This window comes from Conger conger, chromosome 17 (assembly GCF_963514075.1).
Source record: "Conger conger chromosome 17, fConCon1.1, whole genome shotgun sequence".
NCBI classification, from domain to species: Eukaryota; Metazoa; Chordata; class Actinopteri; order Anguilliformes; family Congridae; genus Conger; species Conger conger.
The window spans coordinates 20,179,479-20,203,585 of NC_083776.1; the positions used below are offsets into that span (position 1 = coordinate 20,179,479).

Sequence of the window (24,107 nt, forward strand, 5' to 3'; positions counted from 1 at the left end):
TGAAAAAAAAGAAAAGAAAAGAAAAACTCTGGTAACTCTGGTAACACTTTACTCCAATGAATCTCCTTTCAAGAAAGGGCACTAAGGCAGTTGCTGGGTGGCTCACCCTATTAAGCAATGGTTTTGCTGCATGGATGAGCCTCAAGGTTTAGTTTTGAATGTATACTGATTATGGGTGGCACAAGTAGCATTAGCTGACAGCCTCACAGGGCAATGCATACTGTAATTAGCTCTAGTTTTCCCCAGGGCATGGAGGTCTTCAGTTGGCCAGGAACACACTGAGGGCTTATTTTTCTTAGAATGGTAAAATGGTAAATGGACTGTATTTATATAGCACTTATTCAAAGCCCTTGGCAATTAATGCATTCACCCATTCACACACACACACAAACACACACACACACACACACACACACACACACACACACACCAACAGCAATAGGTTGCCATTGGAGGTTAGGTATCTAGCTCAGGGACACACCCAGGACGCAGGGGATAGAACCAGCGACCTTGTGACCGCCAAACGACTGCTCTTGACCTAAGCTAATGTCACTGGAATATAGCGGTAGCATATTTGGAGAAAGAAGACTGCCTAGAGACAAGCAATAGCCACGTTTACATGCAGAATATTTCTTCATTCCAAATAATTTGTTACGATTGGAGATTCCAAATGAACCGTTTACATGCACTCTGAATAAATTTGATCCGATTAAGGTGTGCGTTTACATGCCAAGCATTTAATCAGAATAAAACATTTTAACATGCACAGAATGATCTCGCACAGCTACACAATACATATTTCTCCAAATATGCGTTGCGTATTAGGTACAATAATTGCATTTCTGTTGTCACTTTTCAGGCAGCAGCATCTGCTGAATATAATTATCTTGCAACTAAACGAGAGAAGGCGAGTGCAAGAGCAGCTTTACCGCAGTCTCCAATAAGTTCATCCATAAGTTCATAAAATTTTACATTTGGTCGGAAACCACTTTAAAAATTTTGGCTTTTAACCCTTTAGCAGTCTTGAAAATTTTCCAGCGTATTTTCATTTTCTTTTTATTGTTATGTCTGTGGATTCCGCTTTCATTCGTTTTTTCGAACACCAAAAAGTGATCGTATATGTGAAAAAGTATCATATATGGCATGTTTTATGAATAATATATATATTTTTTTTATATGAATACAATAAGATAAATTAATTTAAAATTATAAAAATGGTGCGAGTTATCATGGACCTTGTTTGTAGTATCATTATAGGTCAAAAGATGAATTATAGTCTAAAGGTGTAGAAGCAGAGGTATCAGAGAGGAGGAATCGCAGAAGGTAATTGTGATAGAAAAAAAAACGTGCAAAAGTGATCTCAGCAAAGCACATCGGGTTACAGAGATAACACTCTGCAGGTGGACTTGGAGATGCAATCGACGAACCGTCAATCAGGAATATGAATACATCGCCTGTGTTATGGTCTTTATGGTTCAGAGCATCAACTGTTTCCATCAATAATGCATGCAAGGAAACATTTAGGAGGGTGGCGTGCCATTGGAGGCAGATCTCACAGGCTGGTGTGTGGGGGGGGGGGGGGGGGGGGAGGTGAAGAGGGAGACTGCATTCATCAGCAAAGAGGAAGAGGAAAATGGAAAGCACCATACCGGGATGAAAAATCAATATGGACATGAAAACTCATTTGTATACTTCTCTGCATCCTTGAGAATGGCTGTCAGCTGTAATGGATTGGATTATTGAAAAGCCAATGGGGAGGGAAAGGCTCCCTCTTGCGTTCCACCGGAGACCGAGGTGGGTGCTGGTCTGCTGCCAGGTCACTTTTATTAGATTTTAAGAGCAAAAAAATCTGCAAATTAATGCATTAATCATGTTTAACAAACCTGTGGGAACAAAGTACTAATCAATGTCACATTTTTAACACTATTTTTTTGTAAAGCTGTAGAAATTAAGGTGATCTATAGCTATTTAGCAATTGCCACAACTGCTCTGGATTTATCTGATGAGTAAGAGAATACTGACGATGAGATCCAAATTGAGAAAAAAAGAGCCTTATTAGCAAATCTTTCTTGTATCTTGGCAAGGGATCACAAACAAGCTTTGCTTGCAACAGCATATGCAAGGGCATAGCAGTAGGACACAGCGGTTCAGAGATCCAATTTGTTAGTACCAAAGGGTTGATTCCATGGTGGGGCTCAAGAGTCATTTGACATTCGTTTCACATGAGACGTGTCAAACCATCACTTTACTGTCAATATTTATGTGGACATCTGAGTGACCCCCGAGTGATCTAAACGCAAAAACGAATAAACAAACAAGCAAAAAAAAAGAAAAAACCCAGTGCTACTGCAGATTGACTGATCAACTCATTATGCAGTGGCTGTGAATTGATTTATCCCTTAGAAAGAAGGCATGAGAGTGACTGGTGTAAATATATTTTCTAAGAAAGTAAATAACGATAATGCGTAGCCTACAATACACCATAACTCACATGAGGATTAATGGAATAATTTCAGAAGTACGGGGTCCAAAAATGATTATCTATATGTACATACATTTCTTAGTGAATGTGAAAACTCAAAAGTGAAAATGTAATAGGCCTACAATAGACCGTCTTTCACCACTTAATCCTTTGCGATGTAACTATAGCTTGCTTGCTTTGCAGGGTGGCATCATATTTTAACAAGCCAGCCAGCTGGACCATGTGGTATTAGATTGATTAGATCGTCCTTTATACAATTTATATTAAAGTTCAAAAGGTGCGTATTGATTGGCTGTTTCCTGGGTTACATTAATGTTAACCCTTTCAGACCTCATAGCTGTGCGGATCTTATTGTGGCTACAACGGGATTAGAACCACTGACCTTGTGTGTCCCAGTCATTTACCTTAACCACTACGCTACAGGCCACCCTATACCTCTATTCAAACCCAGAAAATGCTCAACTTTTTCGTAATTGCCAGAGGCATCTGGATTGTCCGGAAAATCAACATCACACCAGCTCGCAACGCGCCGGAAAATATGGCCCTTTAACTGGATTAAAATTAGACTACTCTTTGTTTTTTATTTCTGCAAGCTTTTCTACCTGGCCTAATGTCTTAAGTGAACACAGCATTCAACACAAGCTGCAATTACATGGGCCTTAGGGAGGATACAGGTAATCGCCAGGACTGTAAAAGTTACCCTACTTTCCGGTGTTCAGTTTAAATTGTGCTACCTTGTTGAAATATGTAATAGTCACATCTATTATTGCTATGGAAAATAACAAGTATATCGCAGTGTACAAAAAAAAGCCCTTTTTACCTCATCAGAAATTGCTGCTAAGCTAATTACATTATTACTTTCATCATTTCATCCAACAACAGTCTCAAAAACCTTCTGGTCTGGGTTCCCTTTCGAATGATACATTGCCAATGTTAATGTTCATGTTGATGGTACATTGCCCCTAAACCAAGGCACCATGTTTTCATATTCACCATAATTTGCCCCATCAGAAAATACAATGATTGGTACTCAACAGAAAATATCAAAGAAATTCATGAATAGTCCATAAGTAGTGCCACTAACATGAACCTTACTATTATGCCTTCCAGTGCATGCTTGAAGAATCATATCAGTGGGTTATCAGACTACAATCAAGGTTTGGCGAACAAACTAAATAAAAATGCTGAATAACAATAAGCTGGTTTTGTGTTTAAAGAAATGTTGAATTAACATATAAAATTGAAAAAAGTTCAATAAAAACCACACTGATGAAAGCATGGAAAAAAAGCCTTAGGTAAAAAAAATTATGAGAAATACATGTATGGGTATGCCCCTAAACACAAACAAGAAAAATGATGCGACTATAATGTACGCATGTGCAATACCCCATGGTAGGACAACTAGATAATGAGGATGAAATGTCACAACACCGGCTCCCATGACTCACATACAAATGTTGTTTTCTGGTGAAGTTTAAGTTTAGTTTACATGAAAAACTGTATTAGTTGACTGTGTGTAGGCATTTTTTAAATCACAGTCAGTGTAGCCATTTCCTAAACATGGGGCAAAATCCCCCAGGTGATCACTTAACACTGCCACGAAAATACGGTAACGTTAGCATACAAATATCACGGAACCTAACTTGACTAGACTGAGCAATATGACGGACAGCTCTGACTTTGTTGAGTTCGAGGATGAGCCTTTTGATTTTGACGAAGAAATACAACCTTATAGTTTTGCACCGGAATTTACAGAGGAAGAATTGCGTGAACGAGAGAGGCAGACAGCGAAGGAAGAGGCAGCCGAAGCTAACCGAGAGGATTTATTGGAAGCAGTATCCACAACTAAGGGGTCTAGCAGGGCAACTAAGCAACGAGTAAGTAAATATCTTGCTAACAAGTTGTATAAAAACGTTAGTTGTATTCCTTATCAGGGCTGTGGTGTGAGTATCCCAGCATGCATTGGGTGAGAGGCAGGGATATATCATAGACAGGTTGCCAATCCAGGCTGCATATACATGTATACATAAGTCCTAATGAAAACTCACATAAGCTTTAATGACTTGGAAACTGATTGAAACCTCAGTTTAAACGTGAATTGAAAAGGATGAGACAGAAGTATAATTAACCAACATGATATCATCTCATATTCATCTGCAGGCACACAATCAAGATGATGATGATGGTCAAAATCGGTTTGTTCTCCACCATGGTGTCTTTGAAAGCACACAAGAAATATAAATTGATTTCTGCTGCTGATGAAACAGTTTTCTGTAGTTATGTAGATCACAGGGGAGCCATCAAAGAGCTAATTGAATCAGCCCCATTAATTTATTCTCTGACTGCCCTCTCACCATCTTTCACACAGACAAATTAAGTAGAGTGATGAAAAGCAGGATGTCAGAGTTAAAAATGCACATAATCACTGTTCTGAAATTTCAAAATGGATATTTGAAGTATAGGATGAGGGAAGGGGTGGAGGAGGGATGTAACAATGGTGGGATGCGAGAGTTTGTGCACTCAAATATTACTAACCCCCCTTTTGGCTTTATCATCAATGGCTGATGAAGCCAAAAAGGTTCAAACTGAGAAGCTGCCTATCTAAAATAATTAAGATTTTTGCAGATTCTGGTTTTACTTTTCAAAGTTTGAACCGTTTTGAGCCACCAGCGCCACCCTAAAGTACTTGGAAGTCTGACGTAACACAGAGCAAGACCTTGGCCCATATATGGATTTCCTAATCAAAGCAGAATTTCTCGATGGAAAAAATGAATGTTCCATCTCTGTCAGTCTGTGATTTAAGCTGCCGTTTCAAATTTGGACGTTTTTATCCCACTAAATTCCGCTGCCACTTCCCAACTAGTCAGAGCCAAAAAGCTAAAGCAACTACTTAAATAACTTAAGGAAATTACTAAGACAATACCAACAATAAAGACATGTATGGCAATACACAACTGTATGACTAAGACCGTATAGCTACAGTTTTGAAGAAAATGCAGTAGGGCTAAAATTAGCTTGGTATCCATGATAGAAAACATGAGACTATTTTGACCCAAGACCAAATTCTATTTTAAGGCTGTTACGTGGGTGAAAACGAATACAGCATAATGCCAGTTAATTACATAATTGCCAGTTACTCAAGCTAAGACGGAAGTTGCTGCTTATCAAACATTGGTTACGCTTTATAATGCAGCTTGACAGGCTAGCTCACAACAAAAAAATGTTACAAGTGGTCACCACTAACGTTAGCGATCTTTTGCATTGGTCAGTGGGTCCGGGGTTAGGAAAGACACCCCCCCCCCGGTGCTGGATTGGGGAAGCTAGGTTCGACCTTGTGAACTAAAATAACCCATCCTTTCCCACTGAAGGATGTACACAACACAGAGAACACATACATACATTTTTATGTCTTCTGGGGAGAAATATGACTTAATCGCCCTGCGTTGCTGTTGGCTACCTCAGCACAATCGGCTGCTGTTCATCTCCCCAGACAGAGCACAGACAGCTGTTTATCTTGTAATTTTTTTTCTCTCTCTCTCTCTCTCTCTCTCTCTCTCTGTCTCTGTCTCTCACACTCTCTCGGCCTCTCTCTCTGTCCATCTCTCTCTCACACTCTCTCCCTCTTTCTCTCTCTATTTCTCTCACTCTGTCCCTCTCTTACTCTGTCCCTCTCTCACTCTGTCCCTCTCTTACTCTGTCCCTCTCTCTCTCTGTCTCTCTCTCTCTCTGTCTCTCTCTCTCTCTGTCTCTCTCTGTCTCTCTAACTCTTTCAATCACAATTTGATTTTACTTTATTGGCAGGACAACTACAGTTATAATGCCAAAGCAATACCATATAATACTGTACATAGAAACACACAGAAATATGGAAATCAAATATATGACATGCATAAACACTTAAAGTATTCTCTCTCTCACTCTCACTCTCTCGCACAATTCCATTACATTTTTTTCAATTCAATGTTCTTTATTGGCAAGAAATACATTGGTATACTACTAATTGGTTAATACTACTTGTAATTATAATTAGAGCTACTGATTCAGATAAAATAAGTGGAATTAATAGTGTCAACAAAACAACAACAATAATAATAAATCAGTCATTGTCTTCATCTCTGTCACTCACTGTCGCTCAGGTTAAGGCAGACAGGGTCACGTATCTTCCTTCCTCTCCTAGGAGAATGGGGAGTTTCTCATTATCAGGGAGATGGATGAAATTTGGGCAAACCCGCAATTTTATGGAAAAATGTTTCCTTTTCAATTTCATATTTTGTGCAGTATAATATAACGTGTTTCTCTGTCTCCGCCTCTCCTTGTTGGCACTGTGCGCGTGGTTAGGTAATCTGCCAAAATGTATTCTTTTTTAAGGGCCAGATAACAATTAAGTTTACTTTAAACTTTACTTTGATTATTTCAATAGTTTAGTCCTGAGTCCCGAGGCTCTGTGCTCAGCTCTTGGCATTTCAGGGCTTTGTCATAAGAGTTGGGGTCGCTGTGGTTTAGATGTTGGCAAAATGTAAATGGTCATTTTTCAATGTTAATTAGTAGTGAATATTGGCTTAATTCAGCCCTGCATGCATTATTGGGTGTAAGATCTTTAGCCAAATTTGAATTGGAATGTCAAATTGTATTCCCCTTTCAATGGCATAAAAAGCCCTTCTGACTTTCTCTTTCAGTTCACAGCCAAGTTGAAACTTCCAGATCAACTCATTGTGAGGCCTGAATAAGTATAATTTGTTATACTTATACATTATATAATTTGGTATAATTTAATGTTCTTTTGTGTTTGATACTGAATTTTCTCACTCACTCTCTCGGTGCTGGCCTGGGCTGCCAGGTGAACTTCCCGGGACATAACTATTGGATTATATTATTCCCGGGCCTTGGACAACAATAATATTTACCACAGGGTCACAGACCACTAACGCCACCCATCCCCCCCTGCCTCCCCAGGGCGTGGGACTCCTCCCTCCCGACAGCAGCCCTGGTTTTGCCACACAGAAGTCACCCAACAGATTCACCTACTTGACATGTATTTCCCTAGACAGATGGAGAAACTGATAGATGAACAGAGCATTACTAACATAGTTAAGTGCTGTCACAGGCAGTACAGTACAAGAGACATATGTGAGAAAACACAACACACACATTTCTTCAAGTAAATGGATGCTAAGATGAAAATTAGATTCATAACCAAAAAACTAAAAATATCTAACATCCTTCCCTTGGGTCAGTAGACAATGAAAGCAAGCAAGTGTTCAAATTCACGCAAACAATTAAAGCCCACAAGAATAACAACATTTGTACAAAAACGCTTCTCACAAAACCTTTGTAAAATTATAGAAAACAGCTGCCGATGGAAATGTAATGTTTATGGATCCTAGATACCCGGTTACCACTGCAAAGGCAATATCCTTTGGAAATCTCTGGTTGTAAATATAGCTAATGTGCTGAGGCTGCAGTACTCCAACACCATGCTGTTTAATACTGACGTGAGTTATCTGTGCGATTCTTACAACAACTGAAATATGAAGGCTGTAGTGAACGAGCTCCTCGAGTGATAAACTGCGCTACCTGTCCAGAAGATCTCAGTAGGATTTTCCCCCAAATAAAGTATGGGTATAAAGCAAGTAAATACATCTAACCACAACAAATAATAAAATAACAAAAGGGTTGTTTTCTTCCTACAGTCCTATTAAGAATGTTCTGATGTCATGGGGATTTCACAGAAAGGTTTGTGTTTCTATTAAGTGAGCCCAGTGCAATCTCACTGTCCGGAATGTAAAAACCGAGCTTTTCACTGCGGTATCGTGTACTTATTGCAAAATTGTCTAACTATCATACCGAGGAAAATATTTGTCACTCTATGTTTGGTTTTTCCAGCTTTGAACCTGGGTGGGACTTCCTGTTTGCATTTGGCAAGGAGAATATAGGTTCCGCGGTTACTCCCAGGCCACGACACATTTCATTCATCGCTCTCCTTCCTGTGCCATCCATCATCCTCGACTCGGTTTCTGATCTAAGACCGGATCAATTTCAGTCCCTAGGAAAGCCAGGTCTCAAAAGTAAATCCTTTCTCATAGACCACAGGATGTGCCTTTCGACAAAGCAAACTTTCTCTTCGGTCTGAGAAACACAGCACTGCTAGTCGAGAAGCTTTTTTTTCAAATTTGTCTTGAACAAAGGCAACACCATTCACCTACTTATTCAACAACAAAGTCTCAATGAGCAGCACGTTTCTCATAGCTAGCACCTGACGGAAGTAGAGCAGGTAAGTGAATGCATGCATTAAAAACGCAAGACCAAGCCCAGCCTTCCCTACACTGCCGGTGAGATATTCCACTCCGAGTGCTGACTGCAATGCAGCATCTAGTTCTCTCTGTTTTTGAGGAAAGCCGTCCCTCTGAGATCTGAGGGGAGTCAGATTAGAACCAAAATCCAATGTGCAGAAAAAAACAGGGCTCTCCCACCAGACTGAAACCTTTAAATGCTTGAGTGTGGAAACGGCAGTCAGAACCGGCTGGTACACCACGTCCACGCACACACTGTTCTCAGAACAAGCACGGGGAGGGGGAACAGAAGGCGGAGTTCAACTAAGCCTTTTTAATTAATATAAGACTAATAATCTGCTTATGAAATGATGTAAAGGATGTTTGAACATGGACTCTGGCAGGGCTTAAATTTAATTTAACAGGATGTTAAAGAGCAGATTTTCCTTTCTTGGCACCTGGACCTGTTTTCACTGGGTATTAGGTCATCTCAAAATCAGAGAACTACATTTCTTTTGATAGCAGATATGTAAAGTAATATGACCATATACTGTATGACCTGCATTGTTTTTGTAATATATAATACTGTAACTGCATGCATAATAAAAATAAACATTAAAATTCACTTAAATACAACATATAAAATACAGTGCAGTCTGTAAGTATTGGGCCAGTGGTACAATGTTTGTTGTTTTATTTCTCTGTACTCCAGGACATTGGATTTCAAAGGAAAAAAATGTAGATAAAGTGCAAACTGTCACCTTTAATTTTAACATATGCACATCCATATTATGTGATCAGTGTATAATTTTTATACATAGTCCCCCCATTTTAGGGGACCAAAAGAAATTGGTTTCATAACAGTTTCTGATTAGTTGGGTATATTCAATCGCTTCATTAGTGTAGGTATAAGAAAGCATTCCGTGTTTAGTCTTGATTCTAGGCTTTTGATTGCCTTTGTAGTCTGTTATTGACATTTGTCAACATGATGACAAGAATTGTGCCAATGACAGCCAAAGAAGCCATTATGAGAATGAGAAATAAAAAACAGTCAAAGACATAGGCCAAATAAAAGGCTTTCCAAAATCATCATTAAGAAGAAAGAGAGCACTCCTGAAGCTCAATAATGGAAAGCCAAGGAAGTCCTCTACATTTGATGACCGAAGAATTCTTTCCATATTGAAAAACAAACAAACACCTGACCAACAGATCAGAAATACTCTTCAGAAAGCAGGCGTGGATGTGTCAGTGGCTACTTTCTGCAGAAGACTACAGAAACAGAAAGAGGCTATGCTGCAAGTTGTAAACCACAGGATAGCTGCAAAGGATGGCCAGGTTACAGTTTGCTAAGAAATACCTAAAAGCAGGGGTGCCACCAACTGTCTAAAAGCAGTTCTTCCCCCGTTCACATAAAAAGCTACTGCTATTCCAAAATTGAAGGTCATCACATAATGACGGGCATTTTTTCTTTTTTAATTGGCTACTCTTTTGTACCTCTAAATCCTTCAAAGTCACAAAAAACGTAACCAGCATTACACCACTCCTTTGAAAACTCACTGCTTTTCAATGAACCCCATACATGCAAGTTTAATGTTTTAGCTTGATGTACAGTGCAGTCAGTAAGTAGAATTTCAGTCAGTGGTACAAACACTGTTCTGTTGTCTCTTTACTTGATCACTTTAGATCAAGTGAATCTATGAATATGAGGTTAAAGTGCAAACTGTCAGGGTATTTTCATCTGTATCGGGTGATCAGTGTAGGATATACATCCTTTTTTTATATTTGTTTTTTATTTTAGGGGACCAAAAGTAATTGGACAGTTTGTTCCAAGCTGTTTCTGATTAGTCAGGTGTATTAGTATTGGTATATTAAGTATATGATGCTTCCAGTATCTACTCTTGATTCCAGGCTTTTGACTCCCTTTGGAGTCTGTTATTGCCGTTTTTCAACATAAGGACTAGAGTTGTGCCAATGACAGTCAAAGAACCAATTATGAGGCTGAGAAATAAGAAAAAGTGGTCAGAGACAGATACAGAGACTGAGGCCAAAAAATAGGCTCTACAAAATAAACAGTTTGGAACATCATTAAGAAGAAAGAGAGCCCTGGTGAGGTCAGTGATTCCAAACGGCATGGAAGCCCAAGTAAGACCTCTACAGCTGATGACCAAAGAATTCTTGCTATAATGAAGATAAATCCCCAAACACCTGTACAACAAATAAAAAACATCCTGCAGGAGACAGGCTTGGATATGTCAGACTACTCTCCGCAGACAACTCCACAAACAGATCTACAGAGGCTACTCGTCAAGATTCAAACCACCAGTTAGCTGCAAAAATGAGACCAAGCTCGACTTGTATCAGAGAGATGGCAAAGTGTGGAGGCTAAAAGGAACTGCCAAAGAACCAAAGAACCCCCCATCTGAGGGAGTTACAGTTACAGTGTGTGTGTACAGTATGTATGGCTGCTGCAGGTGCTTGCTCATTTGCCTTCATTGATAATAAAACTGCTGATAGCAGCAGAACGAATTCAGGTGTACTGAAGCATCTTATCTGCTAAAGTTCAATCGAATGCATCCAAACTCATTTGACAGTGCTTCAACCCACAACTGCTTGGTTTGCCTCGAAGATGATAAATGTGTCATACATTATCTTGATCAGAATTTAAATGATTTAGATAATACCGCATTCTTTCCTGAAGATTATGATATATAGCCCTTGTGATCTCAACAAACAAAGTATAGTATGAAGTACATTTTAATTATGAACAGATTAATTTCGTCCCCACAGATTTTAATAAGTTTTTGGAAGGACTGGCAGAGAATTCAGTTGATCACCATTTTTTAAAATCATTTTAAACCAAGGGTTAACACATCTGCTTATCAAAAATAATTCCAGATACCCTTAACCCTGCTAACTCGTCTGAATCAACAAAGTCACAGAAGTATTATTTTAATTTTTTTCATCTGGAAATATTTCTCCTCATGAATTATTTATGTGTTCTAGTATTCTGTTTCAAAGTACAAACTTGTTTAAGCATAAAGCCTACAATGGCAATCATGCATGGCCGATGAATGACCTACCACAGGCTCCATGATTTCATATTAGGCAGCAATTATTATCAAACGACATTTCAGATACAGTGTACTGCAATTGCCACGTTGTCCCGATGCATGTAATTACCCATTGTATTGGTTTGAGTCTACCACGTGTTTGTCAGCAAGGACAAACACTGGGAATACACAACATAATATTTGCGGAAGGAAATGTGAAATGGATTAATTGTATGTTTCTGATTCACCTGAACAATGGTTTGTAAGAAAAAACTGTAATTACGAGCCTTAAGATAATTTTAGTTGGCATATGATTATTGTATGTGCTTGTGTCCTCCAGCAAATTGGATTTTACATAAACAATGAGGCTAAAGTCTGATTTAATTTAAGGGCAATCACATCCATGTGACATTTTAGCACAGCAGAGTAATTGGACAATTGGCTGCCCACCTGTATCTTGCCCAGCTGTGGGTCTCTGCATCATTAGTATGTACCAGAAAGCTAACAAAAGGTCTAGATAATTCTAGGTGTGGCATTTGCATTTGTTGTTCTTGTGTCTCAACATGATCCCTACTACCTTGAGAATTATACCTCTGCTGAGCCTAGAGATCTAGTCAGTACCTGCCTACACATGGGACCAAGCAGAGGCTCCTCTATGGAAAAGATTTGACAGCCCGTTAATTACATAGTACTACTTACTGGGTTACTGTAATTATCAGATAACTACTTTCATTTCAGTGCTAAGTACTATAAAAAAAGGTCAGTAGAACTATGTAAGTATGTTTTACTGCCAGTTTGAACTGTAAAATAAAGCGTTACGAAAACGTCTTACACTGTCAAGGCTTTGAATTGGTCAAACGTCAAATCACAGGATAACCGAGCCCTAATCGTGTATGCCCTCTGAGAGGACCATGGAATAATGTCAAGCAAGAGCTTCAATACATGAATAAACTAGACAACCCTTCTAATCTCAGACTCATACTTTCAAAACTGCCATAGAAGATGAGGAGTGAATGGAGTTCAGTCACTCATATTATTATGCAACGCAGCAATGGGCAGTGTTTCAAAATCTTGTATCCTTCCGGGAGAGGCAAACAAAAAAAGTCCACAGATACAAAATGTTTAGCAATCTTCCGGATTCTGCATAGGAAGCAGCAGAGAACCGTGCCTGTAGGAATTAAACTGCTACTTCCAACCAAACTGAACTGTACAAGTGTTCAGCATTGTCTGTCTCTCCTGGACAGTTGGACATTCACTTGTTAACCATCAGCAAATAAGGTGAAAGCAGAACAAGGATAAAATAAAATTGTATTAAATGAGAAAGGCTTGTGATGTCTTACAAAGGGACACTTAAGTAACGAGCAGGGGTGCGTGCAGGAATTGTAAATCAACCTCTTGTGGGGGGGCAGCAAGCATATTTAACATTAGTTTAGTAATGTAGACTGTGTTCCAGACAGAACATGAAAGTTAATGGCCGCGTTTCCCGAACGCGTTAAGAACGTTCTTAAGCTAAGAAAGTTCTTAAGGACCTTCTAATTGACGGTCCTTAAGAACTTTCTTAGCTTAAGACCGTTCTTAACGCGTTCGGGAAACGCGGCCAATGTCTGTTCAATGATAGTTTTTCTTCTGACAAATGTGGTTTATGATTATGGTTTCTTATTCACTATCACAGACACTAAAACACTTTGATTTATGTGAATTGGACCAATAATTTGGCTATGGAGAACACGATAAATAACTACATAACTTCCCTGTGTTCATAAGACTGTGTTAGCTCACGATGCAACAGTACCTGAAGCACAACTACTACTTCAACAAAAAAAGTGTAGCACTCATCCTGATATTGTGGCTGCTGCAAACTGTAGACTACCCAGCAGTTGCATATTTTGTTTTTTCAGTTGTACTAATTTGTGTATTTAATTTATTATGGCAAATGGCCATTTGTTAAAAAGGTTTCATTATTCGGCCTATAAATCTCTATTTATTTTTTTTGCCAATGATGGGGTGGAAAGAACCCCCCCGCCACAATGAGCACACACCCCTGGTAAGGAAGATGATTAGTCAAGGCTGCCAGGGAAAGCATCCATTACACTGTGTATGGACCAAGAGCAAATAAGGAAGAGAGACACACAGGATAAATTAATTCACAACTGCTTCTAAACCACAGAAGTACTCACGCTCAAGTAAAGGCTCCCAATAAGAAACATCCTGTGAGTGCGCACCATCATAGCTGCACTGTTGAAAATAGAAAAGGCAAATAAAAGTATCACCACTTATACCTCTCTGGATCCAGGCAGCTCAGCAACCTTTTCCACAGAGAACCTCATGAAAAGGCTGAATGCTAAAGCACAGAAATCCAAAAGCGATGGCACAAGAAATGCCAGTGACTACACATGAAGCACGCGATTTGGAAGTTAGTGACATTCAGGGCAGCACATTCATCACAATAGCTTGCCGGCTAAAGTTTACCCAGAGCTTCAAATGAGAACCACCAGTGATCGGAGAAAGTTGACTCGACTTGAAGGTTGTTCAGTCAATATACTGTAGTTTGATATATATATATAAAGTTATGGAGACTTGGCAAAGGTAATGGACTGTAGACAGTACACTCTTGAGATGGATGGTCAATTGTCCATTCAACTGAATCATGACCGATAAAGCAAGCCTACCAAGAGTGACAGCAAATAGAATTTCAGTAGTGACCATAGAACTCCTTGTCACAAAGTACCCTCAAGACCTCTCTGAAAAGCAATAGAAAGAGATAAATTATATGCCAGAGAAAGACAAAATGAAGATTATATCCAATAACATGGCCCTTAAAGATTACTACCTTCCTGTCCCCTTTTCCAATGAGGATATAGTTATGCCTTACAACCAGCAGATGACAATGAAGCATGCTATGAGCCTGCTCAAAAAACTGAAGAAGAATTAACCCTATCATAAAGAATACAAGAGTTTTATAGAGGGCATGACAGATAAGAGAAAGGTGCCTTAAACGGTACCTGAGGAACAAGCACTTGGTATCCAGTGGGACATGGAGAGAGATACATTCAGTTTCAAATTGAATGTCAAGGAGCAGACCACTTACAATTATAGGTATTTTCTCAGTCGCAAATTCAGTATGCAATCCACTTGCCTTCCTTGCTTAATTCATGCTCAGAGTAAAACACATTCTACAGGAGCTCTGGAAGACAAGCAGGAGATGGGGTGAGTCCATTTCAGAGTCTGTGTGAGTCCTGACAGAAGTGGCTTATGAATCTTGATCGGCTCTCCAGTGTCCAAATTAGCAGATTTGGACTTCACAAAATCTCAATTATTTTTCTGATGCAAGTGAGTCAGGTTCCAGTACTATCTGGGATACACAAATAACAAGAGTGAAGTGTGTACAGCCTTTGTTATGGGGGAAGGTAAGAGTAGCAACACTTACATCATGCATGGACAGCGTGTTGAAAAGGGTACTGCAAATGCCACTGGCAGAATCCATTTTCTGGACAGACAGCCAGTCAGTTTTGAAGAACATCAACAATGAAATATACAGTTTTTGCCAACAGGCTTGTCATCGAGAGTTATCCACACCAGGAAAATGGAGATATGTGAATTCAAAGGAAAACTAGGGGTTTGGATGCCAACACCTTCCTGAATAGTGAGCATTGGCTACATGTCCCTGAATTCAAAGTAAAGGAAGATAAAGATTGTCTTAACATTAAAAAATTCTCACTATCTCAACAGATGACCCTGAGAGTGAAAGTGTTACTCTGTAAGAAACGTCTGATGAAGTCTGAAGTTACTTGAGTTTGACTCAAAATGTAACAGTTTGAAAAAAGTTGCATGGATTCTGAAAGGAAATCCTTTAAATGAGATCAAAATAGAAGGATACTGCTACTACTGTGATTCCTTATGGATCTGACCTCAAAGCGAAGATGTCGGGACAACATCTTTCAGAAAGATCTTAAAATGGCAGAGCAGTCAATCATTCAATACATTCAAAGGCAACATTTCAAAGCAGAAATGAAAGACTGACAATGAGGGAATAAAAAAAAAACCCTGAAGTCCCATTCTAAACCATACCCAGGAAAATGGACTGCTGAAAGCTGGAAGCTGACTCAAAAAACAATGAACAGATGCAGTAGGTCATTCTGGTAGAAGCTACTTGCTCTCCAACTATGGCAATGTAATTGGTTGCCCTGTGTCAACTCCTTAGTGAGAAAGATCACTCACTGTTGCATCTTCTGCAGATGTTTCCAAGGAAAAGCCAGAAAACAAAAGATGGCAGAGCGTCCGTAAGAGGTGCAATGTTAGACCTTCCACCATTTATACATGTGTATGGGCTACTCTGGCCTCATAGAGGTCAAAAGAGATTGTGCTGGTGTAAAAATATATGGAATCATGTTTACCTGCCTGTTGACATACACTGTCCATCTAGAAGTCGCAAGTAAGTCAATCACAGCAAGATAAAAAAAAAAGGTGTAATATCATTACACATTAGTCTCCCACGAGTAACACATTGCAACTTTCGCGTAATATCATTTAGAGATGAGAAGTGCTCAGTCCCCAGTAGAAATGTGAAAGCAAAACATTTATTATCTGGCAACAACTGGCAACAACTTCTGATACTACCGGTTATTGTATTTATTGTGAATTATAGTGTATGTATGGTGATAACAGAGTTGAAGGGATATTCACAAGCCATTTGCTACAGTTAAAGTGTCAGCCAGTCATGGTACCAGGAATATTCCAGAAAGATTATCTGTACCCATGCTGCAGATGGAAGCAAATTCAATAGATTTCAGACATTTTCTAGAAATTGTGGATAAGGGAATACCTGCCCTTAATGCAGGAAAGATGTAAATAGAACCCAACTTGAAGACACTTCCCTCCCTGGTACCTGGCGCTCATAGTTGATGACAGAGCTCACAGGTACTGATGGCACTTCCTCCTAACACTTTATATTTTGTGATTTAAGGCATTTGTGTATTGTTATAACTACCGGCAGTAGTGAAAAGCTTCACCTCCTGGAATGCACCATGTCAGTGATGAATATACAAAAACTGAAAACATCCAGTAGGTGTGTTTACAGTCAGAACTGCGGGGCGTCCAAATACGGACCCATCTGTGACGAAAAGGTAATGTCGCTAATCACACCTACTTCATTTGCGATATGAAACACTTTATGCAAAGGAGGTTTGCGTTCATGCTTCTATTCATTCTTTTTCTGCCATACACTCCAGGATGTTTCACCCTCTCCTTTGTATAACTGAAAAATAAAAACATTTTCTACATTGTATAGATCCAAAGTCTCTCTTGAAAACAAGCTGAAATGATGCATTTTAATTAAGAGGAATCATTTATCCTTCAACGATCCGAATGCTGTACTACTTCAATTTCTATTACCTTCAGAGTAACCTTTTGCATACCTCCTAATTCATTGGGGCTCATGTGGCTTTTTGTGTTGAAGAGGGGTGGGGTCAAGTACTGTAACCCTGCACGATCACGATCCTGCACTTTCTTAGTTAAGGTGCAAGAGGACACTATTGGCCAGGGTTCCCTGTATTTTTCTTGACCATTTCATGTGTTGAACAGGATATACATTGCTCAGCTACATTGCACTTTCACCTATTATGGTCTCAGGCCTAGAAATGCATTTGCACAATGCATTTTAACGGTCATGTGTCTTGAAAAAACAGTCATAAGATCAAATACAACACTGGTGTCGCATCCGTCTGATAAGGGTGATGTAATGGGCAGGTCACATCTGTCTGTTAAGGGAGATGTAACGTGCAGGTCACATCCGTCTGTTAGGAGATGTAACGTGCAGGTTGCATTCGGAGTTAGATCCAATTTTTAAAAAATCATTTAAGACCAGACCTGAGCATATTCCTTGAGGGTTTTCAATTGTCATTGGGGGTCTTCAGAGGAAAAATCTCATTATTGAATCTTCCACAGTTAGGATATCTATTTCAACACAAATATGCTTTAGGGATGTACATTTTGTTCATATTTATAATCAATGTCTTAATTCACCACAATGGTCTTGGATGGTCAAAATGTGGTTCAGTGCAGTCTGTTGTGTACTGTAGGTGCAAATGAAGTATAATGTATGCAATATAATACAATATAGTGTGAATTATCCAGTGTGTTATTTCTCAGATAATTAAACGGCAATTAAGGTTCAAAATGGTCAGTAGACAGGAAACAAAAGACTCTACATTTAAAATTCAGAACACAAACCATGATTTTATCCCACGCAGAGAGGGGCTACAGGAGCTCCAATCTGCATATAAACTATTTCTGATATTCAGCTGGAAATGCAAGAAGCCTCCTAAGGGCAGGGGTTTTCTACAGAGAGGAGACACACTTTTGATGGCGGATCGAGGTTTTGAGGGTACAATTGTGGCAGTGAGACTGGAATTTGATCAGGCAAAAAGGTCAAGTGCATAGTTCTCCCCTGTTGTTAAGATAAGGATACACATATGCCACTGCTAAAGGTCAAATATCAACACACACACTGTTGACACACAGGAAATGGGAGGCAAGCACTAAATTATTCAATTTTAAAATGATTGTACAGTATATTAGGAAATTATGTGAATACAAAGCCATAAGTGCCAAGCTTAAAGTGTTAAAGTAACAACCAATTAAAATGGCATGTTTCAGTTGCAAACTGAGGTGGAACGTGTTATCTGGTTTGACATCATATAAACCTGGGATGTGAAAAATTAATATCATTACACATTAGTCTCCCACGAGTAACACATTGCAACTTTCGCCTAATATCATTTAGAGATGAGAAGTGCTCAGTCCCCAGTAGAAATGTGAAAGCAAAACATTTATTATCTGGCAACAACTGGCAACAACTTCTGATACTACTGTTACTGTACTGTTGAACTTCTGATACTACTATTGTATTTATTGTGAATTATAGTGTATGTATTCATATTGATGTTCTGTTGCTCTGTGTAACCTGACTGAAACAAGTAGTGATGCCTTATACATTTTTCAGGGTCCTCATTGTGTTCATTGACTAGTGTGTGAGAGGTTAATGTTATGTTCGGTCTGAGTCAGCTTCCAGCTTTCAGCAGTCCATTTTCCTGGGTATGGTTTAGAACGGGACTTCAGGCTTTTTTTTTTATTCCCTCATTGTGTGTCCAGTTCATACTGTGTGTTTGCTTTATTGCCCCTACATTACATTACATTATTGGCATTTGGCAGACGCTCTTATCCAGAGCGACGTACAACAAAGTGCATACCCATAACCAGGGATAAGTTCGCTGAAAGACCCTAGAGGGAAGTACAATTTCAACAGCCCCTAGCTGTGGGAAAAGATGGGCTTGACTTGATGTTACTCCTACACATGAAATTCAAAAAAATTCATATCATTACACATTAGTCTCCTTGTCTCTGCAAGGTAAGCAACATCACATAACCTGCAAGAAGATCCATTACGGTTTATTTAAATCATGAGTACTTGATGAATGACTGGCATGTGCCTAATACAGTACATATTGATGTCCCTAGACAGGTTTATCATGATTTTAGAACCCTCACATACGTTTGAAAAACATTCTGGGCTAAAAAGAAACGCCACAGCTTGGTAAAGTAACAGAAATGCACTCCCATACCACGTGCGATTGTGTAATTCTGTAATTCTTGGAAGAAACAGCTTTTCCAGTCACTGAATGAATAATGCATGAAAAACCTGGAGCCATCAGTTAGAAATCCTGCCAAAGTTGTCCAGATCTTAGCCAAGTGCAGGAGGGTGCGGTGCCCTTTTAGGTAACCTTGGGAGGCTCGAAAAGCACACTCAAATAACTTAAGGGGGAGAAAACTGTAAAGATTACATAATCTCTCAATTGATGATATGCATAGTACTTGTTTACAGAAAATGATAATACCTATTTAATAAGTTTAATCAGTCTGGGAGCAAAACCTTGCTTTATACGGGCATGTTAATTACTCTTTTTAATTTAATTTATTTGATTTCACTTGAAGTTCTTTTTTTATCTCGGAGCTGGGAGTCCCTTGGGAAGACTGCTCAGAGGAAGCTTTCGAGAGGAAGTTCATCTAACGCGGGGGACGAGTCCGTGAGTTCACGGGGTTCAGCGAGTGGCACAAAAGCAGATGCAGAACAGGGGACATGCCCACTGAAGTAGGAGGCAGTGGCTTTGCAGCCTGATCCCTCTGCCTGCAGTGTGCCCACAGAGGCGCAGAAGAGCTATCTGGCACATCAGGGAGGGTAGAGAGAGGACGTCCATGGGGAGGAGGCAGTCTGCCACCTGGACACAAGACCAGGTCCAATCAACCTGGAGGGCATATGATGCAGACATGGGTCAAGCACGCAGTACTTTTAGATTTGAATACATCTCTGTGCTCGATTGATCTTGTCTGGTGCTATTGAGCCAACCAAGAGGACCAGCAGGATCAAATTGGAAGGTATTTGTCCAGGAGTATCAGAAGATTCAGAAGTATAGTAATTATTTTTATTTTTATTTTAAGTCCTTTTAATTTATTCATTTATTTAAATAATTAGTTATAGTATTCTAGCTTTTAATTACTATATACTTTAATAAATGCAATATTTGAAATAAAATCTAACAATTTAAAAATAAAATAATGAATTGCTCAAAGTGCATTAATTGCCTCAATTTCTGCATATTGTTAGGACTGCAGTTATATGGAGCTTTTTTCCTGTGTGCTGGCTGTAGACGCTTTGACGGCCAGCTGCATGTTTGTTTTCCATGAAACACATCCATCAATCACACAATGCCCCCCCCCCCAGGTTACCCCCTGCCATCATTATCCAGCATCTCATTCACCTTGGGTGTCTGTTCCCCGCTTTCCTGTACTAGTAAAGCACAGCAGGAAATGGTCAGCTGTATACGCAACAACGATACGCTTCCTTACATCATAATACCTTGTAGTCTGCTCTAGTCTGGCAATGAAAAGTGAACTGCGCCAACATTTAAATAAAAACAAAGATATAACTGAAATGACTGAAATATTGGGAAGACATACACCAACAATACTATTATCTGGCAAAGCCCAAGCTGGTCCGTGCAGATTTGAAACAGAAAATGGTTTTTGCAACTGTCATGATAGCTTTTCAAGCAGAGTGTGTGCCATGTTTATGAAGGCTGAATCCAAATGTCCGGTTTTCACTCCGCTTGCGGACTGGCGGACTTAACGGGCACATTCCCATGAAGTCCGGAGTGCCTGGGGCTGCCTAAGTCTACAGTTAATCAAGTCCACAAGGGGGCCCGTACGGACTTTCATGCAGATTTCCAGAGGCTGCTTGACTGCAGGGTTCAGCAGACTTAGTCAGTGAGATTACACACTATTCATTACACTAAGCATGTGACGATATAAGACACACCAAGGAAGCAATGCCAAAAGTGAGAAAATAATGAAAGCAGGGCGGAAAAACAACAACAACAAGGTCTCCCAATGTATGCAATACATAAAGTATGCATTCAGGATATACAGTATGAATTATTATATGTATATATACTTTTTTTTCAACAGGGTCACATCCACTGCAATGAGTGAGGTCTTACGTCCAGCTACATTAGCAGATTTACCCTGGTCGTCCTGTGCTGTCCTTGCACGTCATGTGATGACCTTGAGCACTTCTCAACATCACAGTACGTAAAACCGAAGTCCGCCTGTCTGGAGTGCAGACGTTTAGATTAAGCCGTAGCAAGTAAATTAGGTAGCTAGCTGCCAACCCAGCTAGTTCCTCCTTTCCTTGGGCTAAGTTGCCAGTGGACAGGAGCAGGTCGCTTGTATGTGCTTTCCGCCATCGTGATTCTACTACTGCACAGTACCCATATGCAGTAGTACAATCACAATGACGATCACCGACTCACCCTCTGCCTGTGTTTATAGTCTTAAATTTGGGGGTTAAAATATACAGTTTATGGGCCGTCACGCTGTATGTACATTGTACAGCTGTACAATAATTCAAGCTCATTGGTTGAAAATTTGTTCTAATTGTCACAGCCAATGGTGTGGGGGCTTATTCTGATTGTTTGTGTGTAGCTGCCCAAATTGCACTCCAGACAAGCGATCACTAAAACTGTATACTATTGCTAATTATCCAAGCGAAGACTACATATCTAGTTATAAAACAATACCAGTTTGCTATCGGTAGCAATGGATATTTGTAAATTAAAAAACAAATAGCTAATTCACTTGTTGCTAATGATAATGAACTGGTATTGTATTATAACTTGATATGTAGTCTTCGCTTGGATAATAAGCCATAGTATACGGAGCTTCAGTGATCACTTGTCTGGAGTGCAATTTGGGCAGCTGCATGTTCCTCTTTACTTCAATCATGCGTGTTTAGCTAAACCTTTATTTCTCTCAAATTGTAAGTTACAGTTGCATTGTAGACTATCATATCTTAGTTATACAGCCAGCTAGTAACATAGCCAAATAAGTTTCTTGCTCAAAATATAGTTGGTAAGCTAAAGTGAAATATAAATAGTGCTGTATAGCACACTAAAGTCAAGATTTACCCATATGTATAATAACGCTTTATATTATGTTTTATATTCATGGACTGTGGGAAGGATAAACAGTGGTTTGAGGGTGTTTGTTGCTGTAATTCCTCTTAACCGTTAGGAGTCTGAAATTACCTATTGTACCTTTAAAAAAATGAGTGTATTCAATTAATTGAGCCAAACAGCAGAATTTCAAATGGTGAGTTTTGAGGTCCTGAATCACTATCGCCACTAAAGCAGTGTGGAGTGAGTGTGCAGTGAGCTGTGCTAATCTGAGCCTGAAGTCAGACAGGCAGGCCCTACCTGCTGAAATGATACAGCAGCTGCCAGCAGAGAAATGGTCAGACAGGCAGGTCCTACCTGCTGAAATGATACAGCAGCTGCCAGCAGAGAAATGGTCAGACAGGCAGGTCCTACCTGCTGAAATGATACAGCAGCTGCCAGCAGAGAAACGGCCAGAATCCTGCTAACTGAGACATTGTGTCCCAGAATGACAATCTCCTGAGAGCATTCCACATGAGCTCCCAGTTAAACCTTCTCATCTGCACTGGGGACAGCATCCTACGCAAAAGGTATAAATACAAGGTCAGCAGCAGTGCAAAATCAGCAATACTTTCCACTTTCTAGCAGGGGTAGAGGGCCATATTTTAAGGAGGGAAGTAGTAATGTAAGTGCTAAAAAAGATATGTAAGAAATGTAAAAAAAAAAAAAAAAGTAGCATGAGCACATAGGGCTAAATGTGTGGGTCGACTTGTGTACTGAGATGAAGCTGTGGTTGAGGTGTTCACTGGACCCCACAATCCATTTAAAGGGACCCCTTTAAAGCAGGGATAAGCAATGGTCCTCAAAGGCTAACAACTGCTGGTTTTCTACCCTCCCTTTACCTGGGTGTCCGGTGTGAAGGCTTTTATCCTCTTACCTGGGAGAAAAGAAAGAGCCAGAGATGATTATCCCTTTTTTAACGAGTGCATGCGTCACGTCTCTACCACTCTTAACTCACTACTCTCACATGTGAAGGATCATTTTGCCGATAGTACATCATTAGATCATCTTCTGAGTGTTTCACATATAAATTACTAATTGCAGATTAAAGTAATTTTAATAACGGCAAAAAATAATAATAGCCACAATGGCCTTTTACACATTCAAAATATGGCTCATAATGTTTTTAAATAAAAGGGATAGGCCTACTGTAGGAATTAGCACCGATAATTGGCAACAGTTATGTAATACAAGCACTGCATTACTCTGCATTTAATTGGTTCAGGAATTTAAGTACAGAACAGCTATCGTGCTCTCATATAATTACCACAGAGTCTGCTGTTAAAACCAGCTAGAAGTGGAAAGTAGTTTGAAGATGTACCGTCCTATATTCTTACTTCTTGTAGCACCCTAACTCTTGCACCAGTACAACATAAAGGGCAGGGTGCCTGTTTTTAGGGGCAGTTCCATGCTTTCTTGTAATTTCTTTTAACTTCTTAAAAACACACAGCTTAACCCGTTTGGGTTATTGTGTGCAAGCACAGCAAAATGAAGACCCATTTTTGAAATATTTTACCGAGCCTGTCAAAAAAACTGGTTTTACAACACAGCAGTCTTTCTTTTACTTAGCCTGGCAGATGTATTTTATCAAAAGTTTCAGTTATTTTGAGGCATCTCAAAAGGACACTGTGCAATCATTTTCAATCTTGTAAACATGACACTGGCTTGAGCCTTTTCAAGCTCTCCTCAGCCAACAGTTTCCAAAGACTACAGTTCCTGCCATCTCAATGATACATAAGCACAGACTTGCTCTCTAGATTCT

At 39.5% G+C, this 24,107-nt stretch overlaps 1 long non-coding RNA gene across 1 annotated transcript in view; it reads right to left on the bottom strand.

The window, feature by feature from the left end:
- Positions 1-19,346: 19,346 nt before the first annotated feature.
- The window catches only part of LOC133116549 (uncharacterized), a 40,657-nt gene continuing 35,896 nt past the window's right edge, over positions 19,347-24,107 (bottom strand). The window contains exons 4-5 of the long non-coding RNA XR_009705883.1: positions 22,721-22,864; positions 19,347-20,101 (exon numbers count right to left, since the gene is read on the bottom strand). This is a non-coding gene — a long non-coding RNA (uncharacterized LOC133116549). The remainder of the gene's footprint in view (positions 20,102-22,720; positions 22,865-24,107) is intronic.